This window comes from Ambystoma mexicanum, chromosome 5p (assembly GCF_040938575.1).
Source record: "Ambystoma mexicanum isolate Mex_15411 chromosome 5p, UKY_AmexF1_1, whole genome shotgun sequence".
Classification (NCBI taxonomy): Eukaryota; Metazoa; Chordata; class Amphibia; order Caudata; family Ambystomatidae; genus Ambystoma; species Ambystoma mexicanum.
This window is the reverse complement of record NC_090930.1, coordinates 99,400,453-99,421,516: the sequence shown is the minus strand read 5'-3', so window position 1 is coordinate 99,421,516 and position 21,064 is coordinate 99,400,453.

The window sequence follows — 21,064 nt, the reverse complement described above, 5'->3', positions numbered from 1 at the left end:
AAGAATAAATGGGGTTGAACGTGTACCTGGCATATGCCTGGTCATCTGGCATCCCAAACAGTCTGGTGTGTGCAGTGAAGATCCCAGACCTGGGCATCCTCCCTCCTCTTGTGGTGTCTGTGCATGAAAGTTCCGACTATTGCTGGGTTCATTGTGGCAGTCGACATTGGTTTGGTGTGTTTTGTGTGCTTTATACGCATTGGTTCCTACGCGCATTGACGTTTACGCCTGCTATCATGTGGCGGATGGATCAGAGGGTTTGTATGTGTTTTCTCGAGATGCAACATTTTGCGTCATAATCCATTAATACATTTGTATTTGCGTTGGAATGGGTGTGCGATTACGCCTCAATACGCCTACATTTTCACATGTTCTTGCTCATTCTGCATGTTCAGCCTCCTATTTGGGTCGCTGCGTAGGCCCGGCCCATATTCTGCTTGGAACCTGGCGCAAGGCGCTCAACCATTCACAGAGAAGTGTCGGCCCGGGGGTTTTGCGCAAATAATTCCATGAATCGGGCCTTTAGCTGGATTAAGATTCAAGTTAGATTTGAATGCTTGTGACCTGAGCAAAAGCCTAATCTAAAATTAACACAATGGCAATAAATAAATAACTAAATAAATTAATATATAGAGAAAACTTTTCCAAATGTTTAAACTCGGTGAAGCCAGTGGTCTCTCTCGCTAGACATTTGTTTTATATTTAATCTCAAAATGATTTGAATCATTCCAACTGATTTGAACACCTGTTGATTAGAAACGTGAAAATCAGATTTGTGCTGGTACACCCATCCCCAGAAAACAGGCCCCTAGTCATGATGTCCCTGACTGGTCACATAATGTTTTCATTTCCTGGCTGGGTGTTTAGGGTTTCTTAACAATTGTACTGTTCTGAAATCAGTGGGCCAAATACGATGTTGCTGGCCACCAACAATGATGAACGAATTGACAATCTCTTTCCGCTCACGTGAGCAACATTTTGGACAGGACCCAAGTTGCTTCAATTAGAAGAAAGCTGAACTTGAGCAACCTCGAGTCTTCTCTCAACAATAGTAATACGTAAATAATTCGGAAATAATTACTGGCGCTAGCTAATGATTAATGGAGGATTTCAAAACCGGGTAAACACAGGAAAGGCAATTAAGCTTCCAGCTATTCTTACTTGTGTGGCTCACAGTGGGTGCGTTGTGTAATGGGGGCCTGCGGTGAGGGATACGAGTTGGCCAGATGCCTGTGCATCAACCAGGCATGGGCTAACAAATGGAAACATTGAATGCATGATGACAATGGAGGAGGTGGCACTTTCACAGAGTGAGAATCATTGGATAGCGTGGATGTCATCACTCTGATATGCCCGAAGAAAGAGCAGAATTTCCAAGTTCAGAAAGAGCAAATGTTGACCAAACCTGTGTTATGCAGCGATGTTCACAAGTCTATTCATGTGCGTTACGCGTAGCACATTTTAAGTCTGACTTCCATCAGCCAAGTATCCTTAATTATTATTATTATTATTATTATCATCATTATTATTATTATTATTATTACTATTATTAAGCACAGATCTAGCTTCAGGAAGCAACATAGCACTTTTCAGTGGTAACAACAGAACAGATATGCAGCAGAGGGTGCATACAGATGATACAGAGGGGCAAAGTGAAGGCATCCAGTTGTACCGTGTGGTGGTGAAGGGGCGCGTCGAGCAAGTCAGGTGGCGCGCAGGGCAATGTGATGGCCTAGCTGTTGAGGTGGAGAGATTCCCTGAACAGGTGGGTCTTAAATTCTTTCTGAATTATATGAGCGTGGGGGCGAGTCTGATGCTGACGGGACAGGGATCCCTAGTCTTGGGGCGTAGGCAGAGAAGATTTGTTTACTGGTCCTTTCCGTTTTGCAGCTGCAGATTTTAAGTCTGCACGTGCCCCAGGTTCTGGTAGTGCACTATCCACTGGAGATGCTTAGTTTTTCTGCAAAGTAACTGCGTGACTTGAGGGCAACTACCGTACAGTCAGAGGTCGAAGTGGGCGGGAGTGGTCGGGAGCGGTGCTCCTATACATTTTATTTTTAAGTTTCACAGTTCCTATACTTTTATTTTAAAAAAGAAACCGTTCTGGAATGGTTTTGTTTTAAAATAAAAGTTTAGGAATAAGTTGAAGCTTGCACTTCAGTGCACTGCACTGCACATTCCCATAAATAGCAGGTGTGCTTGTTTGGGTGTTTGGATTGTGTGTGGGAGGGGGCGCAGGGATGGAGTTTGTGGGGAGCGGGGCAGACCAGCAGGGAAAATAGTTCCACTACTTCTTTTCATACACCTCGACCACTGTGTATAGTAGTTGATGCAACAAGACCTTCACGCTCCGCCGGGTAACCGAATTGTCTTGGCGCTGACACGCCCACTCGGCACCAGAATTGGCTATCCAGCCCCAGTGGCACCCTGACTCGGGAGGACCACCCATCAGCTCTGTCCAGAGCATTATCACTACTCCATTGGCCCTGAAAAAGACTTAGGTCGAAACGCGCGTCGGCTGTGTGCACTTACCTATGTTGAACAAAACTGGCAATTTCTGTCCAACTTAATGTTTTGAAATTGTGCTGGTATTGGTTCTTTTACAACAATAATAAAACAAATGACTAAGACAACCAAGACTCCTCGGACCTAAATCGCTAGCAAATCAGCTATATTCATGGATCTTTGATAGGACTGGAAAGGATTGGCACAGCACAGCACGACACAGCACGGCACAGTGCAGCACAGGATTGGGTTTAATCTGCCCTTCTTGGTTCATAAGATAATTATTTAGCAGGCAAGCAGTTACAGCACAGCCGGCTGTTTATTTTGTTCCACTTAGCTGTGTGGGATTCTTTCTGGTTCTGGAAATTCGAGGCCTAGTTGAAAATGGTTCAACTAATGGAATGGGCCTTTCTGCTTGCCAAGTTTCTGGAGTCAGGAGAAAGGAAAATGGATGGTTCTCTCGCAGGGTGCTCCGCCAGCAACCGGTTAGTGGGTAAATCTGTGTGTCCCTCTAAGTATTCAGCTGTCTCTTTTCCTGCTTATGATAAAGGTGGTGTGTGCTGGTTTATCCTAAGTGCGCCTCTTAGGCAGGCAATTGGCTAGTGTCTCTTCTCTCCCTTGATTGGAGGAGAAAACAGGGTGTCACCATGATGATGTGGGTTTATGAGTCAGAGAATCCTCCCCTTGTCCCTTTGAACATAAAATCTACTTTTGGTACAATACTGATTTACATGTGTGCAATCTCTAGAACAATAACATATATAAATCACATATTTTGTGCAGCAGATATTCCTCCAAGTCTCATCACTGTGGGATCATATGTCTGCTTTTGACAGAATTTCGCCCTTTTTGACCGGAACACAAGGTCCAGTTTATCCGAAAATGTGTACAAATATGCACATTTAACATGGGAATAAGGGTATAACGTTTCATACTTCTGGCACAAATAGATTTGGTGTAAAACCACCTTTTCCGCTGTTTCCTTCTAGAACTTGTCACATGTTTTGTTTTGCCTATTAAAATGTACAGTCAGAATTTAGATACACAAATACAGGGGAGTTGCTAGGTCTGGAAAAGACCCGGGGCTACGCTGCTGTCAGAACTTTTGGGACTGGGGGATAACTAGTCTTTTGGCTGTAGCTCCTGAGATTCTATCTGGGGCTACAACCAAAAGGTCAGGGCTATAGCCCCTTTAGCCCCCCCAGCAACACCCCAAATATGTGATTTTTGTAATTTAAACAATTTTAAGTGGTAAGTTATATGTCTTTAACAAAATGTTTCTTTGTGCATGTCCAGCCCTAAATAGCTCTTTGTCTCTGCCTACTTCTGGCTCTCTGCCGTTAGAAGTAGTCTCCTCCCATTTCCTGCAGGCAGAGACCATTTACAACTCTTCATAATTAGCATCTCCTTGAGCTGGAGGAAGTCCATTGTCTCCTTGCCCTGGCAGACCAAATTCTCCTCCCCTAATCTAATCATCACAGAGGTGTGATTTCCTGGTGGAGTGAGCAGAAGGGAGATACCTGGCCTCTGTTGGGGGAAGCTGTTGGACTGGTTTAGTTCCTTTCAGTCAGGATTAAATTAAATGTAATTTTGTTACAAGTTTTTTCTTGGTTTAAAACAAACTTGTTATTTCAAACAAGCAGCTAGAACACTTGTTCCAGATTCTAAACCATGGCATTAAATAATTACAACCTAGGTTACTCTCAATAACAGGTCACTTAGTTTTCAGACATTAGATTTCAGTTGTATAAGTTTAAATCCTTATGATGCAATCTACTGACAGCTGTTATACAGGCGGCCACGGGTACTGCACCCAGATTTTGACAGATTTCACAGACAGGCACATTTTTGCTGTGAATGTTTTGGTGACAAATTCAGCTTTTCAGAACATTGTATTCATAATGATTTCTTGAACTAAGTGACTTGTAGCACCCAGCAAGAATATTGGATGTTTGATGGTGTTTTTTACCGGCATTCTGCAGTTTCAGTATCCAAGAAAAAATGTTAAAACAAGATTTCTTTCAGCAAAGCACCGCTTTTCACAAAAACGTTGTTAAAGGGACGATATGTCTCATTTGCCCTAATATGATATGGATAGGTTGTTATTAGTGCAAAGTAAGTGTAATGTTCCTTTCAAGTACTTGTTGCACTGAATTTTATAGGTTTTTCTTAGGGCAACTGAAACATATTGTGCATTTAACAAAATTTTCTGTCAATGAATGTCATAGCTTTTTAGTAGTGCAACTTACCCACAACGTCTCTTTAGCAATGTTTTTTGTGAGTGAATTGCATAGGTTTTTATTAGTGCAACTTAACCATAACGTCCCTTTAACAACGTTTTTTGTCAGAGAATTTCATAGGTTTTTACTGGTACGTTTTGAAGATGTACTGTAAAACATACTGAACCTGGGGCACCCTATCAATGCACACAGCAGTCTTGGAGTATGTGTCTGGTCCTGAACATCGGGTGGCATCCAACCTGCTCAGAAAGGATAGGGCTCTCTTACATAGTGGTATCATTCAGTAAACACAAGGAACATATGCAACAAGCAGCATGTACGTGAATTGCAAGATAAAATAGAGTAGGTCTGCACACTGTTTACTTATGTAACAAACAGCACAAAGGCATAAGTCCTACAGCATAACAGAATGCACCAACAACAGAAGTGACTTCTCCCTTAAGCAATCTTACCTCACTGCTACTGTGCATGGGAACAAACAGCCAAAGTAAGGACGGTAATGTACTAAGACCAGAACATCCCTGCAACGTAGAAAGCTCAATACAGTTTGTCTGATAACTGCGCAGGTGGTGCAGTATATAAAGGTATAGAAGTATAAGGGTTTTGTGTGTACGTAGCAATGGCAAGCACCTTACAGTAGCTGGAAGAAAAATTCAATCATGACGCAATGACTTGTGATACTAACCCCACTGGTACTCACAGTAGTGTGAAACATACATTATGTATTATATATTGCATCATGTACACCTAACACATTTTCTTTTCCGTACGAGAACATATTGGAAAGGAAAGCAAGGCAGCAAAAGCGGCACCCTTCCACAACAGCATACGGCATAGGAAAGGACAGAAACTCTGTAAATATCAAAATGGACAGCCTGGAAGCCAAAATGGAAGAATTGGTGAACAATTGTGCCACCTTAAAATATTGAATACAAGGGTATATTATGGACTAAATAAAACAGCACTGCCAGACCTGCACATGTACCCCTTCCCCATGTCACAGCCCATCATCCCTTCAAAATCTTTGTGAAGGGAGATGTGATGATGATACCTCAATCCTGTCCTCCCCTCACGCCCAACTTGTGCAAATTCCCAATTCGCACAATAAGTATCCACTTCTGCTACCCTTTCCCTTTCCTATTGGTGTTTAGCAATGTGTTCAAGTAAACGTTGATATTTAAATGGTTGAGCAGTGTATATATGGTATTGCTTTTTTTTTTTTAAATGCCATTATGACTGAGCGGCGCACAGTCTTTGTATGAATGTCCGCAATTAAGCAAAAGGTAGGTGTCCTACGGACACAACACCTGCGTGGCCTATCCGCAATGACAATGGGGTCATCCATACAATGCCAGCATGACCCGAATTTCCACATGGTGTGCACCACCTATAATTAAGTGTGGGAGCGGACGTTTGTTTGTTGTGGAAGTGCACGTATGTGTATCTGGTACTCTGAGTTCTGGTAACACCGGCACTGTGCACCATATGCAAACAAACTTTATTTAGTTTAAGCCACCCAACCACGTCCTACAGGTAGCTATACAGATAAACATCCCACCTGCTATACCCTATAAACACCCAGCGCCTCCCAAAATGGTTGGCACACGTGTGTCTCACTATTGCTCAGTAGAGAAGTGGCAACGATGTGCATATGACATCTATGCACATGCGTACAACATATTCTGACCTAAATGCATCCTGCGGACAGCCGTCCAAAGGGAGAACAGTGGCAACGTCAGCATACGACCGCACCCACTCTGCGCATGGGCCCTTGTTTTGGGGACACCACCGGACACTCGGAAGGCTGAAAAAGACAGTGTTGTGCAATATATAGAGTGTTTTTCAGAAAGTACATGCTTAGAAAACACACCACAATGTGCCATTGCACATGTATATATGTTTTTCAACAATATAGGCCTGTTTTCCGGGTGCAAGTTCTCTACAGCAGCCCTACAAAAGGCCACACCACAGAGCTGCTCCACAATCTGTTTGTATCTTTTCAGAACAGAGTTGCAGGCTACATTGGTTTTCCCTGTAAGTGATGTTGCACCAATTCTGCTGTGCTTCATTGCAAGTAATGGCAACCATGTCAGCCCGGCTCAGTACCCACAGTAATGGAGAAAAAGTATTGCCGGCCTTTCCTGTGACCCACACCCTCAGTTCCGATAGTCCCCACTGTCCCATTCTGATAGGTAGCATGCTGAAAACGGTAGTATGTGGCATGTGCATTTCCTGAAGTACAGCGAGGGCCGTGCCCCAATAAAGCTAAAATATTCCTTCTACCCTTTCCACTTTCTTCTTTCCAGCTTGCCCTCATTGGGTACTGGAAAAAAGTTCCTCACGCATCCACCAAACACATTGAAGAGCTCTCCATGTAACAGTATCAGTTCTGTATAACAGTCCTCTGTGTACACACCACACCCAGAAAACTTATTGCTCAATACCTAACCTTCCACAGTCCCATTTCCATGGCCATCCTCAAATGCTGCGTGTCGGCATGGGGGAATAAATCGCAACAGGGGTAGGGGAGCTTGTTTTTATTGGTGGCTCTGAAAAGAGGCTTTTTTTCAACATTGCTTCTAGAGAAACACCTTTTTTCAGTTTTTATTTGATTTTGTGTGTTCTTGTACTCAAATTGTTACAGTAACTCGTCAACGCATCTTGTAGATGGGCAAACATAACAGCATTACCAATGGGCGACAACGAAATGCCATTTGCATGGAAAAACTCTGCATTTCCACAACTAATTAGGTGATTATTGTAGAAGAACATCCCAGAAGTGGACAAAAAATCCCACATGCTTCGGTTGATGAGACACCTTCCAACCTCTGGCTCAGAACAACATACATTAGCATTGTCCCATACCCTTCTTGGTGTTATGGATGAGAAAAGCACCTGTGCAGGGGGAAAAAGCCGCTTTACTACATTCAACAACCTCTTCAGTCGATGGAACAAGCCTAAACAAGCCACATAACCCAAATGCATGCCCCCATACTGCACAACGACAACATCAACACGAGCCGAAGTGGCCAGGCCTCTGCAAAGTGCATGCATATCGGCGAAACTGTGGTCTTAGACAGTGCTCCACAATGCGTCCACTCCTTCCAAACAGAAATTGCCATCTAAGTGTCTTTCCAGGGCATACTTGGGCAGATCTACCACAAAGACATCACCCAAAGTCAACACAATGCGTTTCTCCGTGTCAGTCAGCATAACTATGCAGAGTAATGTAAAACAGTATGACCGCCTTTTCCTGTGAGTCACACCCTCAGTACCTGATTGGCTAATCCCCACAGTCCCATTTCCATTTGCCAGCATGTTCAGAAGGGCAGAATGTGGCACATGCGCATCCCAAAGTACCACGATAGCCGCACCCCAGGAGCAGTCCTTCTTCCCTTTCCTTAATTTATTTGTCCACCAACACCTCATTGTGTAGGGGTAAATAGTCACACATGCATCCACCTATGACATCCAAGACGTTAGCATCTAACACTGTCAGTTCTGCACACCACTTCATATGTAACGCTACATATTCAGCCTGCAAGTGTCCTGCCATTGGAATGCACGTCCAGTAGAAAGTTCAGTAAAAGATTGCAAGATTTTTGCTTCCACATTCATCCACATGAGCACCCATCACCACAAAATGGAGGTATGAATACTTGTTCTATAGTATGTTTACAACTCTGTTATAAGTGCCTCTGCACACGGTATCGGCCACTGAGCATCCATTACGTTCTTTAAAAACAGACTGTTTTCTCTCCCACCCTCTACCATCAAGTCTCACTTCAAAGGTATGTGCTTACAATGTTTTCCTTTACCCATATTATACATTGTTGTATCAAAACAGGAATTATCTTCTTTCCATCCGACAATGCTACAAATTGTTTTGCCCACTATCACATCTCCTACATAAATGGTAAAAATATGTTGCTAAACCAGCACTGAATGTATCTTACCAACCTGAAGCAAGTTCCCAAAAAGTCACTGTCAGCACAGCTGTGGTTCTCTCTAGGCTACACTACTGCAACAGCCTCTTTTTAAATCTGCCCATTTCTACTCTCTGCCTTCTGCAATTCTTCCGGAAGAGGACTGCGCAGCATATCCTTGGCGTCAATCTCAGGGATTGTATCTGTCCTGGACAGAAATGTCTGCAATAGCTCCCTGTGGCTGCGAGGAATAACATGAAAACCCTCTGCATTATGCACAAGGCCTTCTGTGCCCTGGGACCTCAATACCTTCAACTTTCACTTCCTATAAATTTCCCTGCTCAAGCACTTCCCTCATCTGCCCCCAACTCCCTCAGGGTCAGTTCCTTCTGCAAGCAACCAGTTGGTGGTAGATCTCTTTTTTCGTCTGGGGCCTCCCTCTACAACAGCCTCCCTGCCTCCCTGACACTTGAGGAGAACCATTGCCAGTTCGGGAAGCATCTCAAAGCCTTTCTCTTTGCGTCTGCTTTTTCTCCTCTTCTCCCCGGTTGAGTTTGTGGCTGAAACTGATACTGCACTGCTTACCTGCCCACTCTCTGTTGTCAGACCCAGGCCACCTCCCCCCGCCAGTTGCACCCCTTCACTGCCTTTCTGGCACACCCCGAAATGGGGACATTCTGTATCCCTAACAGTTCCACCACAACTTGGTGCCTGCACTTATCCTTGCACTTGGAACATTTGGGCCATATTTTTACTTATTGTCATCTGTTCTTCTTCCCATGTACTGCACTTTCCCCTCTGTCTCCACCTCTGAGCCTCCTCCCTTGCCTCGTCGCGCCTTGCAAAACTTGTGTATAGGCGCTTTATAAATGCCATATCATACAATTTCACAACTTATGATACCATACACACATTGCATTCATAACAACAGTATGCCTGCCATTTAACTTGTACACTTCACAGGGTTTTTTTCCGCAGTACCCCACTTACTACAAACATTTAAAAAATGATTGCTCAAAAGCAGCAATGAATACATGTTATCAACTTCAAATAAGTATATACAGTGTATGCTTACACACAGGATGCCTGCTGTTAGGGAACATTCTCATAAATGGCTGATTACCTTTAAATAAAGAGTCCCCAGGCAGCTTTGCAGGATTTCTAGGACTTGTTTCTTATACCTGGTAAGAGTGTGAGCCTTTTATTTCCCACTCTTACATATGTTTTGCTCTTCGTATTTTCACTTTTTGTGGTATTTTGGGCACTGGAGCCTCATCTACTACCATGTGCACCACTTTTTGTGTGTGTTACACAGCACCTTCAATGCAGTGACACAGGGTTGTCTCTGAGACTTCCCCCTGACTTCATTTTCTGGGCTGAATCCTGTCCCCCAGAAACAGGTAAAGTTTCCATTAACTTTATATAGTCACTTTAAACCAAAGACCCAGTACACCCCATCTTACATCGAGTATTGGAAAGAGTTAATTCTTATCCCTTTTTGTCTGTGCCTCTTGGAGCCTTTTTTGAATCCCTTAAAATTTAGACTTGGCTGGTGGCAGTGGTAACTACCCTAACTTTCCTACCGTGATTATCTTATGTAAAAGTGGTATTGTTACAGGCTATTATAGTAGCCTCGAACATAAATGGTTCCGGCTGGGTTTATTCACCATTTCTTTTTGCTGAAGTCTTTCTCGTGTTTTTCTCTGCACGCCAAACCGGGGATGATTCCTTTGTTTGCTGTCTTTTCGCGGGCTTCTGCACAGAAGCCCTCCTTAAGGCGCCTGATAGTCTAGAGGGGCAGGATGTGAGGGAGGGATATTTGGACCCCTGCCATGGCTTGACTTAGCAACCCATGTTGCACTCTTGTCTGATTGGCTAAGGGAACTGGCCTTGCAGGCCAGCCACCCTGCTGTGTGATGAGTGGGGGAAAACTGCATAAAAAGCCGGTCTCTGGGACTGGAAGAGCAGAGTTACCACTGGAATGAAATAACCAACGAGGAACTGGAAGAAGAGGACCCCTAACATGACTGAACCGCCCGGTGAAGCCCTGCTGCAGGTCCGAATCTCCAAATCTGACGACAGAAAAGATCCTCCAGGAAACTTCTTCCCTTGAGCTGGTGGGACCAACCAGTTCACGCAAACTGCAAGCCTGGACCCCACCTCTGGTCAAATTCACTGTACCGAGCTATAGTGGGCCGGATAGCCAGGATGGTCAGACCCTGCTTGGGTTTTAAGGAGCGCGCCTTTTATTTGTTGATTTGCTCTGCTGCTGGTCTCTTCACTGGGTGACGCATTATCCTCCAGTCTTCCTACTTCGTGTCAATCCGACTGTCGCTTCAGGAACCGTGAGCCTGCAGGAACCACCAGGAACGCCTGCCTCAGCTATAGCTCCCTCTCCGTTTCAAGGTATTGTGCAAATCTGGTTGTCCGTTTCGGTCAGCCGTGGTGAAAGTGTTTGAAATCTTTCTCCAATCTGAGGGCTTATCCTTTTCTTCTCTTTTGAACTAACTTTTCTACCAACCATTCTCGTCCATAATCTGTGCCACAAACTTTACCGCAAACTACCCTGAACTGTCTGATCTTGAGTAAAAACTTTTGGCCCATTGCTTTTGGCCCTAAGCCATTTCCATTTGATCTCCTCACTGTAGTCTCTCCTGTTCTATTCCCCTGATTACTTACCTGTTGGTTTTGCATAGTGTCTAATAACTTTGTCTTTTCCTGCCTTTTAAATTGCTGTAGTGCCATTTGGCTGCCCTTTGTGTAACTCTTGTATTGCTCACTTACTCTTGAGATAAGTCTGGCTGCTCCGCTACTGCTACCACTATAACTGTGTAGTACAGACTTGTACCAAAGGTGAAATTGTACTGTCACTTGTAGTCTTAATTGTGTGTAGTGTTCCTAAAGGGTACTGCATATAATTTTGCCTAACACCTGCCCCTTACCTTGCACACTTCCACCATAGGCTTCTGCACTTCTTTGTACAAAGAGACCTTCTGCCACAGATTTTGCATACACACCACAACCACAAAACCTATTGAGCAATGCCTCACGTCTGCAGTGCCATTTCCATGGCTCCCATCCTGAAAATGGCTGGATGTGGCATGTGTAATCCTGAAACTACCACAGAATCCACAGAGTTTTCATGCTTGGAGTGGGGGAGTGTGAAACAGGTGGTGGAGAGTGTGAAACAGGGAAGGGGATTGGATCTTAATGGTCCGTCTGAAAAGTTTTTTTCTTTTTTTTTTTCCTTTTTTTACGTGCTCGCAAACAACTTTTTTTCTCTTTCTATGAGTTTCTGTTTGCTTCTCCTCCTTCTATATTTACCGATTTATTATCAACGCTTCTTGCATAGTGTAAAAGAAAATAGTGTTGCCAATGTTGTTCAAAGAAATGCCATTTGCATTGAAGCAGGGTATATTTTGCAACTTCATGCTCTCATATTGGGTGGAGAACATCCCATTAGTTCACATAAATGCAGACATGCTTCTGTTTATAAGACACCTTCCGAGCTCTGGCTGAGGACAAATGACATCGGAATGGTGCAAATACTCCTCTTGGTTGAATGGTTGAGAAAGCGAACTTCGCAGTGGGAAAAATCTGCATCACTGCATTGATCAACTTCTTCTGGTGACAGAGCAAACGTCGACACAATATGTAACCCAAATCTAGACCTCCATAATGCACCATGACAACTTGAACAGTAATGGTAGAGGCCACATATCTGCAAAGGCGAACCTTCCCACCAAAGTTGCGCACGTAGAGACTGGCCTACAAAGCGTCCACTCTTTCCAACCCGAAATTAGAAGCTAAGCCTCTTTGCACGGCATACCTGTGCAGATCGTGTATAAAGGTATCTCCCACGATCAGCAATGTGCATCTCTCCATCTCTACCAACCTGATTCCATGATCCCCATAGTTCCATTCACATGACCACCATGCTCAGAATGGCAGGATGTGACACGTGCACTTTCCCAGCAACAGCGATGGCTACACCCTAGTAAAGCAGGGACAGTCCTTCTCCTCTCTCCTCTTTTCTACTTCCAGCACTCCCTCATTGAGTACTGTGAAATATTAACGCATGTATGCAGCAATTACAGCCAACAACTCTGCATCCAGCACTATCATTTCTGTACAGCACTCCATATTTACTTTTGAATACTCCAAGTAAACGTTGCGTGTGCTTTCATAGCAACTTCAGTAGCAAGTTCTGGAAAAACATCCATGAGTTCAGCATCCAAAATCATTCAGAGCGGCAGGCATTACGCCTTCGACCATGCACACAAGAGTCTACTGCTTGCCCTCACTCAGCACTACATAATGGAGCCATGCCTGCAAACATGTGGCCAGAAACCACAATGCACAAACATAACATAGCCAGCAACACTTCTACCCAACCCCAGTACCATACCACAGCAATGCATGGAAACATGTAAAAGGTAACAGATTCCACAAACATACCACTGCCTCCGCCACCCCTACCCACGTCCATTCACAAAGTATTCTGTCACTGCCAACCAAACGACACAATCTTCACAACGTTTTTGCCTACTCCCAGGAAGCTTCACAAACCAGAATATCCAAGCGCATAGAAGATCCACTTCAGCCCTACCCTCTTCTATACTGACAGTGTTTTAACACTGCACCCAGTGGGCACATTGCAGGACTTTTCACTGCACCATCTCCAGCCATACACCGAAAACTGTAGGATGTTCTAACAATGACTGCGCCCATGGTAACAACAATATAAGCATGTCAGCACACTTCTGGTGTGCTATGAAGAGTAAAATGTGCTCCACGACCATTCTGTAAAGGTGTCCACCCTCTGAGAGATGCAGTCTAAACTGCATTGCTGCAGGGGGTGGGCAAGGCCTAAACTATTGGGTGCATGGCCTATGGCCTACGGCTTTTGGCCATGCACCCAATAGTCTAGGCCTTGCCCACACCTACCGCAACGTAATGCAGCCATGCATGCAACATGTGACCAAGTACCACACTCCACACACGTACCACAGCCACCGCCACTGCTACCTAACCACCGCGCCGTAATACAGCTATGCATGGCAACATGCAACAGTTCGCAGAATCTACAAACATAACACAGCCTCTGGCACCCATACCCACTTTCATGCACATAGGATGGTGTTACTGCCAACCAAACAATACTTTTTTTTGCAACAGTGGCCCTGCTCCCAGCACTCTATTCAGTAGACACAAAAGGAACGTTGCATAGAATGCAGGGACTAGTGTCACATATAGGTATTACATGTTTACAGTTGAAAGGTACAAAAGTAGCATATACATTGAGAACGGTAGGGCATGACAGGCAATCTTAGGAGCAGGTGCAGTCGAGGTGTGAGCACAGGGACGAGAAGGGTTTAGGAGTCGATAGCAGAAGGTTTAGGAGTCATTGGTCCATATCCAGGTGAGGACTTTCCGTCTAAATCTGGAATAGGGTTGGTCTGATCTGAGATCGAGGGGGAGTGCATTCCAGTATTGCGCGGCTATAACCGGGAAGCTGGAGACACCTGCTGTGGTACGCTTAAATCTGGGAATCTCTAAAGTGTTATTGTTGGCAGATGTCATGGGGTGGGTAGTGTGTCTCTTGTTTATTCTTTTTGCAAGATACGGTGGAGCTATGTTATTCAGGCATTTGGACATGAGAGAGACTGTTTTAAGGAGGATCCTGTCATTGATCTTAAGCTAGTGAACATCTCTTCTAAATGTCGAGATGTGCTCTCTGTTAGTGTTATTTCTAGCTGCTCTAAGGGCATTGTTTTGAAGTCTTTGCATTTTGTCAATAATGTAATTATTGGCTCCTGCGTACAGGGCATTGCAGTAATCCAATCTGGATATTATTAAGGCATTGGCCAGAGTGCTGCAGTTGTTTTCAGAGAGAAATGGTCTGTTGGCTCGTATCAGTTTGCATGTATATGCTGTTGATGATGCTAATGAGTTGACTCCCTGCCTCTCCTGCGTCCTGGTCCGCCTCCCGACCCGCCCACAACCCGTCCGATTGGCCATCCGGCCTCCTTTCCCAGGCAATTACTGCAGCTCCCAAGGCAGCCCCCTGCCTGGCAGCCCTACGGCGAAGGACCCGAGGCAAAGGACGACTCCAGATCGTATCTGCAGGTATCCGCAGGAGAAGCAAGAAGCCAACAACAAGTAAGTGTGGCAAGGGCAGGTCCAGAAGCTACTACTTCAGGCCATACTACCCTACCACTCCTCTAACGCAACATCAACAACGTAATTACTGCGCCAAATAGCCTCTCTAAAAAAGTTGAATTGAGAAATATTCCCAATTTGCATTTAAAAGTTTGCGTTAATACATAAGTGTACCCAATTGCATTTAGAAGTCTACCCAATTGCATTTAGAAGTCTACCCAATTGCATATAGAAGTGTACCCAATTGCATTTAGAAGTCTACCCAATTGCATTTAGAAGTGTACCCAATTGCATTTAGAAGTGTACCCAATTGCATATAGAAGTCTACCCAATTGCATATAGAAGTCTACCCAATTGCATTTAGAAGTGTACCCAATTGCATTTAGAAGTGTACCCAATTAATTTTAGAACTGCTCCCTCCTCCATTAGAACTGCTCCCTCCTCCATTAGAACTGCTCCCTCCTGCATATAGAAGTCTACCCAATTGCATTTAGAAGTCTACCCAATTGCATTTAGAAATGTACCCAATTGCATGTAGTAGTTCCTCCTGATAGCCTCTCTGAGAAAGTTAAATGGTAATTGTTCCCACTCACATCTGAAGTGTACCCAGCAGCCTCTCTGAGAAAGCTAAATCTAGAATCGGTCCAACTTGCATTTAGAAACGTACCCAACGGCATTTAGAAATGTACCCAATTGCATTTAGAAGTCTACCCAATTGCATATAGAAGTCTACCCAATTGCATATAGAAGTGTACCCAATTGCATTTAGAAGTGTACCCAATTGCATTTAGAAGTGTACCCAATTGCATTTAGAAGTCTACCCAATTGCATATAGAAGTCTACCCAATTGCATTTAGAAGTGTACCCAATTGCATTTAGAAGTGTACCCAATTGCATTTAGAAGTGTACCCAATTGCATTTAGAAGTCTACCCAATTGCATATAGAAGTCTACCCAATTGCATATAGAAGTCTACCCAATTGCATATAGTAGTCTACCCAATTGCATTTAGAAGTGTACCCAATTGCATTTAGAAGTCTACCCAATTGCATATAGAAGTCTACCCAATTGCATTTAGAAGTGTACCCAATTGCATTTAGAAGTGTACCCAATTCCATTTAGAAGTGTACCCAATTCCATTTAGAAGCTGCGCCCAATAGCCTCTCTGTGAAAGTTAATTTTAGAACTGCTCCCTCCTCCATTAGAACTGCTCCCTCCTCCATTAGAACTGCTCCCTCCTGCATATAGAAGTCTACCCAATTGCATTTAGAAGTCTACCCAATTGCATTTAGAAATGTACCCAATTGCATGTAGTAGTTCCTCCTGATAGCCTCTCTGAGAAAGTTAAATGGTAATTGTTCCCACTCACATCTGAAGTGTACCCAGCAGCCTCTCTGAGAAAGCTGAATCTAGAATCGGTCCAACTTACATTTAGAAACGTACCCAACGGCATTTAGAAGTGTACCCAATTCCATTTAGAAGCTGCGCCCAATAGCCTCTCTGTGAAAGTTGAATTTAGAACTGTTACCCGCATCTAGATCTGTACCCTATACCCTCCCTTAGGAAGTTGAATTTAGAATTGCTCCCACCTACAGTTAGAAGTGCACCCAATCACATTTAGAAGTCACGCCCAAGAGCCTCTATATAAAAATCGAACTCGAATCGTCTCCCACCTGCTTTTAGAAGTGAACCCAATTGCACACCAACTCCACCAATGCCCGTCAGAAACTACTCCCACGAACCTCCTCCACTCTCCGATCTGCCCTCCCTCACCCCCCCCCGCTCCCAAGACAACCCATCCTCCTCCACAATCCCTGCCAGCACCCTCTCCAAACACCAGGCCAGGGGGGCACGATGGCGTGCCACCCACCCCAAGACCACTCATCTCCTGAACCTCACCGCCGACCCGCCAGCACTGCCCAGGCCCGCTCTCCCCACTACCACACCCCACCCTGCAACCATCCACCCCGCGCCTCGCCACCATACACCTACCACCTTCCCCATCCGACTGCACCATTTCCCCTCCCTAAAAACTGCGCGCCTAGCCCTAGCGAGAACCGAAGCCGCCTCTCTCTCCCCCTCTGACCCTCCTACCCTCTCTCTCACGCCAATCGCAGCAAAGAAACTAAAAAGGAAGCGTTCCTGGTCCCCCTCTACCTCTCTGCTCTCCTCGCCCCCCTTGTCTCGCCCCACCACATCTCTCCCACAATCCCCCCTCTCCCCCGTATCCTCGCCCTTCCTGAAACCCCTCGCCCTCGATTTCACCACAACCGAAACTCCCAACCGCCCTCCCCCATCCTCAAATCCCCCACCCCAATCCCGATCATCCCATCACACACATCCACCCAACCCCGCACGAAGCCTGCAAAACTCTCGGCTCGCTCACTCTTCCCTAGCACCACCATCCCTACCCCTCTCCCGCTACTCTCTGCCCCTCCGCCCCTTCCCGCTCCAGCACCAAAACCAACCTTCCCTGCCGATGTGAACTGTATCCTATTTAACGCCCGCTCTGTAGCAAAAAACAGACTTTGCATCTTTGACCTCCTCACCTCTGTCAAACCTGACCTAGTTTTCATCACTGAAACCTGGTTCTCTGATGACTTCAGCCCAATCGCAAATGAAGCCTTTCCGCCCGACTACCGCCTCATCCCACTGAACCGTCCGTCCAGAGGAGGGGGGGTAGCATTTGTCTTTAAATCTCTCTTCCGCGCCTCAATCATGGACAACCAACCCTCCATTCCATCCTGCGAATCTCTCCTCGTTAAACTATCCCTCTCCCCGTCGCTCTCACTCACCTTCCTAATAATCTACAGGCCCCCTGGCTACGATAGACATTTCGCAAACAACCTCTGCGACTCTATCGCCACCCTCCAAATAAACCATCCCAACCTCACCCTTCTCGGAGACTTTAACATATGGCTCGACATCCCCACCAATCCTATGACACACGCCCTAATCGACGGTCTAGATGCAATTAATCTCCAACCCCACATAAATGGACCGACTCATTTTAAAGGACACACTCTCGATGCCATCTTTAGCTCAGACACCCAGATTCAGTTAAAGCCCCCAACTCCTATCATCTGGTCCGATCACTTCATTCTCTCGTTTGCCATCACCGCACCCGGCCCCCTTCCCGTATCCGCATCTGAACCTCCGATCCTACGCAAATGCTGGAAAAAACTAATAATCACCCCTGACCTAGCCGAGGCACTCCTCCAGTCCCCACCACCCACCTGCAACCCTAAAAACCAACTAACACCTGAAGCCTTTGACTCATGGCTCAACGCATCTCTGATGCAACTCACCCCTACATGCAAACCATCAACCCGCCGTGGCCCGTTCCCCAGTTGGTTCACTCCTGAACTGAAGACCAGTAAACGACACTACAAATACCTAGAACGCAATTGGCAAAATGAGAAAACCCACGAAAGCAGGACCACCTTGGCCCGTCACTTGTACCGGTACAAGGCTGAAATCCGGAAAGCTAAAAAAGCCCACTACAACGCCCGAATCCTAAACTGCAAAAACCCAAGCAAAGAACTCCACAAAATCATCTCCGAATTCACCAATCCAACTTGTAATACAACCGTCGCGACCCTGTCACAATCACTGTGCGACTCACTCTCCCTCCACTTTTACACCACAGCTATTGAAAGGACAAAAACTATAAACACCAAACTGGCTCTCTTACAACCAATTGACAATCCTCCACCCGTACCGGCCAGCCCGTCAACTACAACCTCAACTCAACCAACATTCGAATCTTTTAGTCCAATATCACCAGAACAATTTCTCAAACTCCTATCTGCCCGCAAACCATCTGGATCCCCTCTGGACCACTGCCCAGCCACAACCCTTAAAGAAATCTTTGCCTCCACCTGCGCAGGAGAACACGCAAGATCTATCATAAATGCCTCCCTTTCCTCCGGTATCTTTCCCGAAGCATTCAAAATGGTTCACGTCAAACCTCTAATTAAAAAACCCTCGCTCGACCCTCTCGAGCCCAAAAATTACCGCCCAATCTCAAACACCAGATTCCTCGCCAAACTCATTGACCGAACCGCCTACTCCCAACTAAACGCCTTTGTTGAAGCCAACAATCTCCTTGACCCCGCCCAATCGGGATTCAGAACACGCCACGGAACTGAAACCACCTTAACCTCGATCTGGGACGACCTTAAAATGACAGCAGACTCCGCGGGATGTGCCACTCTAATCCTTCTTGACCTATCCGCTGCCTTTGACACGATCAATCACTCGATACTCCTAGACCGCCTCCACTCACTAGGAATTCGTGGAACCGCTCTTAAATGGATAGCTTCATTCCTCAAAGACAGGCACCAAATAACGACACTCTCCAGCTTTACCTCCCAAGCCCGACCAGTCAACACGGGAGTCCCTCAAGGAGCATGTCTATCCGCCCTCCTATTCAATCTCTACCTGATCACCCTCCCACCAATAATTCGTTCACACAACATCCTATGTTACAACTACGCCGACGACACTCAACTTATTCTAAAATTCCAGAACTCGAAACCCAACTCCCAACCCGACCTGGCATCCTGCCTCGTAAACATAGAGCGCTGGATGACCCAAAGCCACCTCTTGTTAAACCCCTCCAAAACAGAAATCATGGTTTGCGGCAACTCCGACCTTCTTCCGCACCCGCTACCCTGGCCACCCGCCATGGGCAACTCACCTACACCCTCCAAAACGGTAAAAAATCTTGGTTGCACCCTAGACTCCGACCTAACACTCTCGCGCCAAGTCAACAATGTCTCAAAGTCCTGCCACCACCACCTTAAAAACCTAAGGCGCGTCTTTCCATACCTCTCTTTTCCCAACAGAGTCTCCGCTGTCCAAGCAATCGTTATATCCAGACTGGACTACGGAAACCCCCTTTACCTCGGAATCCATACCTACCAACTGAATAAACTCCAAAGAGCACAAAACGCAGCGGCCAAATTACTACTTGCGCTCAGTCCAAGAGACCACATATCCCCAGCCCTTAAAACACTGCACTGGCTTCCTGTAGCCCGTAGGGTAGCTTTCAAAACCTTATGCCTCTCGCATCGAGCACTGCATAAAACTGGACCGCAATATCTTCAAGACAAACTAATACCTTATCATCCCACTCGCACCCTAAGATCAAGCTCAGCCGGCCTCCTAGTAATTCCCAAGACAAACTCAGTCAGGCTAGGCGGATCATCATTCTCTGCCCTGGCTCCAACCCTGTGGAACTCACTCCCACCCCACATCCGCTTAACTGAAGACTTAACGTCCTTCCGCAAACTACTGAAAACCTGGCTCTTCCCATAAAACCAATCCAGCATCACCACAATAATACCGACCCATCAAACTACCTGAAGCGAGAATGACAGCTAAATAAACTCGAATGTAAACTAGAAAGACAAGCAGGCTTAAACGAGTAAAGTAGATCAAAACAATGAAACAGAGAATACGAATAAATCATTGAGAAACTCAGGAAATCTGAACCGATCAAAACGACATAATAAATGAGAAGGGAATACAGTGAATGACATAAATGAAACAGTTAGAATGGATGAAGCGTACAGAACAGACAATTACACTAAACGGAAGCATGTGGATGTGACTGGAGAACAGATGAGTTGTGGAAAGCGGTTGAGTGTGGAAAGCGGTTGAGTGTGGAAAGCGGTTGAGTGTGGAAAGCGGTTGAGTGTGGAAAGCGGTTGAGTGTGAGGAGCGGTTGAGTGTGGGGAGCGGTTGAGTGTGGGGAGCGGTTGAGTGTGGGAGCGGTTGAGTGTGGGAGCGGTTGAGTGTGGGAGCGGTTGAGTGTGGGAGCGGACGAGTGTAGGGAGCGGATGAGTGTGGGGAGCGGATGAGTGTGGGGAGCGGATGGGAGCGAGAGCGTAGTGCAGATGAGAGCGAGAGCGTAATGCCGATGAGTGTGGAAATCGGGTGAGTGTAGAGAGCGGGGGAGTGTGGTGAATGTGGTGATTGTGGCTGAGCGGGTGAGCGTGGAGAGCGGATGAGCGTGGGGAGCGGATGAGCGTGGGGAGCGGATGAGCGTGGGGAGCGGGGGGAGCGGATGAGCGTGGGGAGCGGAGAGTGCATGAGTGTGGAGAGCGCATGAGTGTGTGTGAGCGGACAAGTTGTGGGGAGCAGATGAGCGCGGTTGAGCGCGGAAAACGGTTGAGTGGATAGAGCGGCTTAGTATGAGGAACCGAAATGAGCGGAGGTCTGTGGA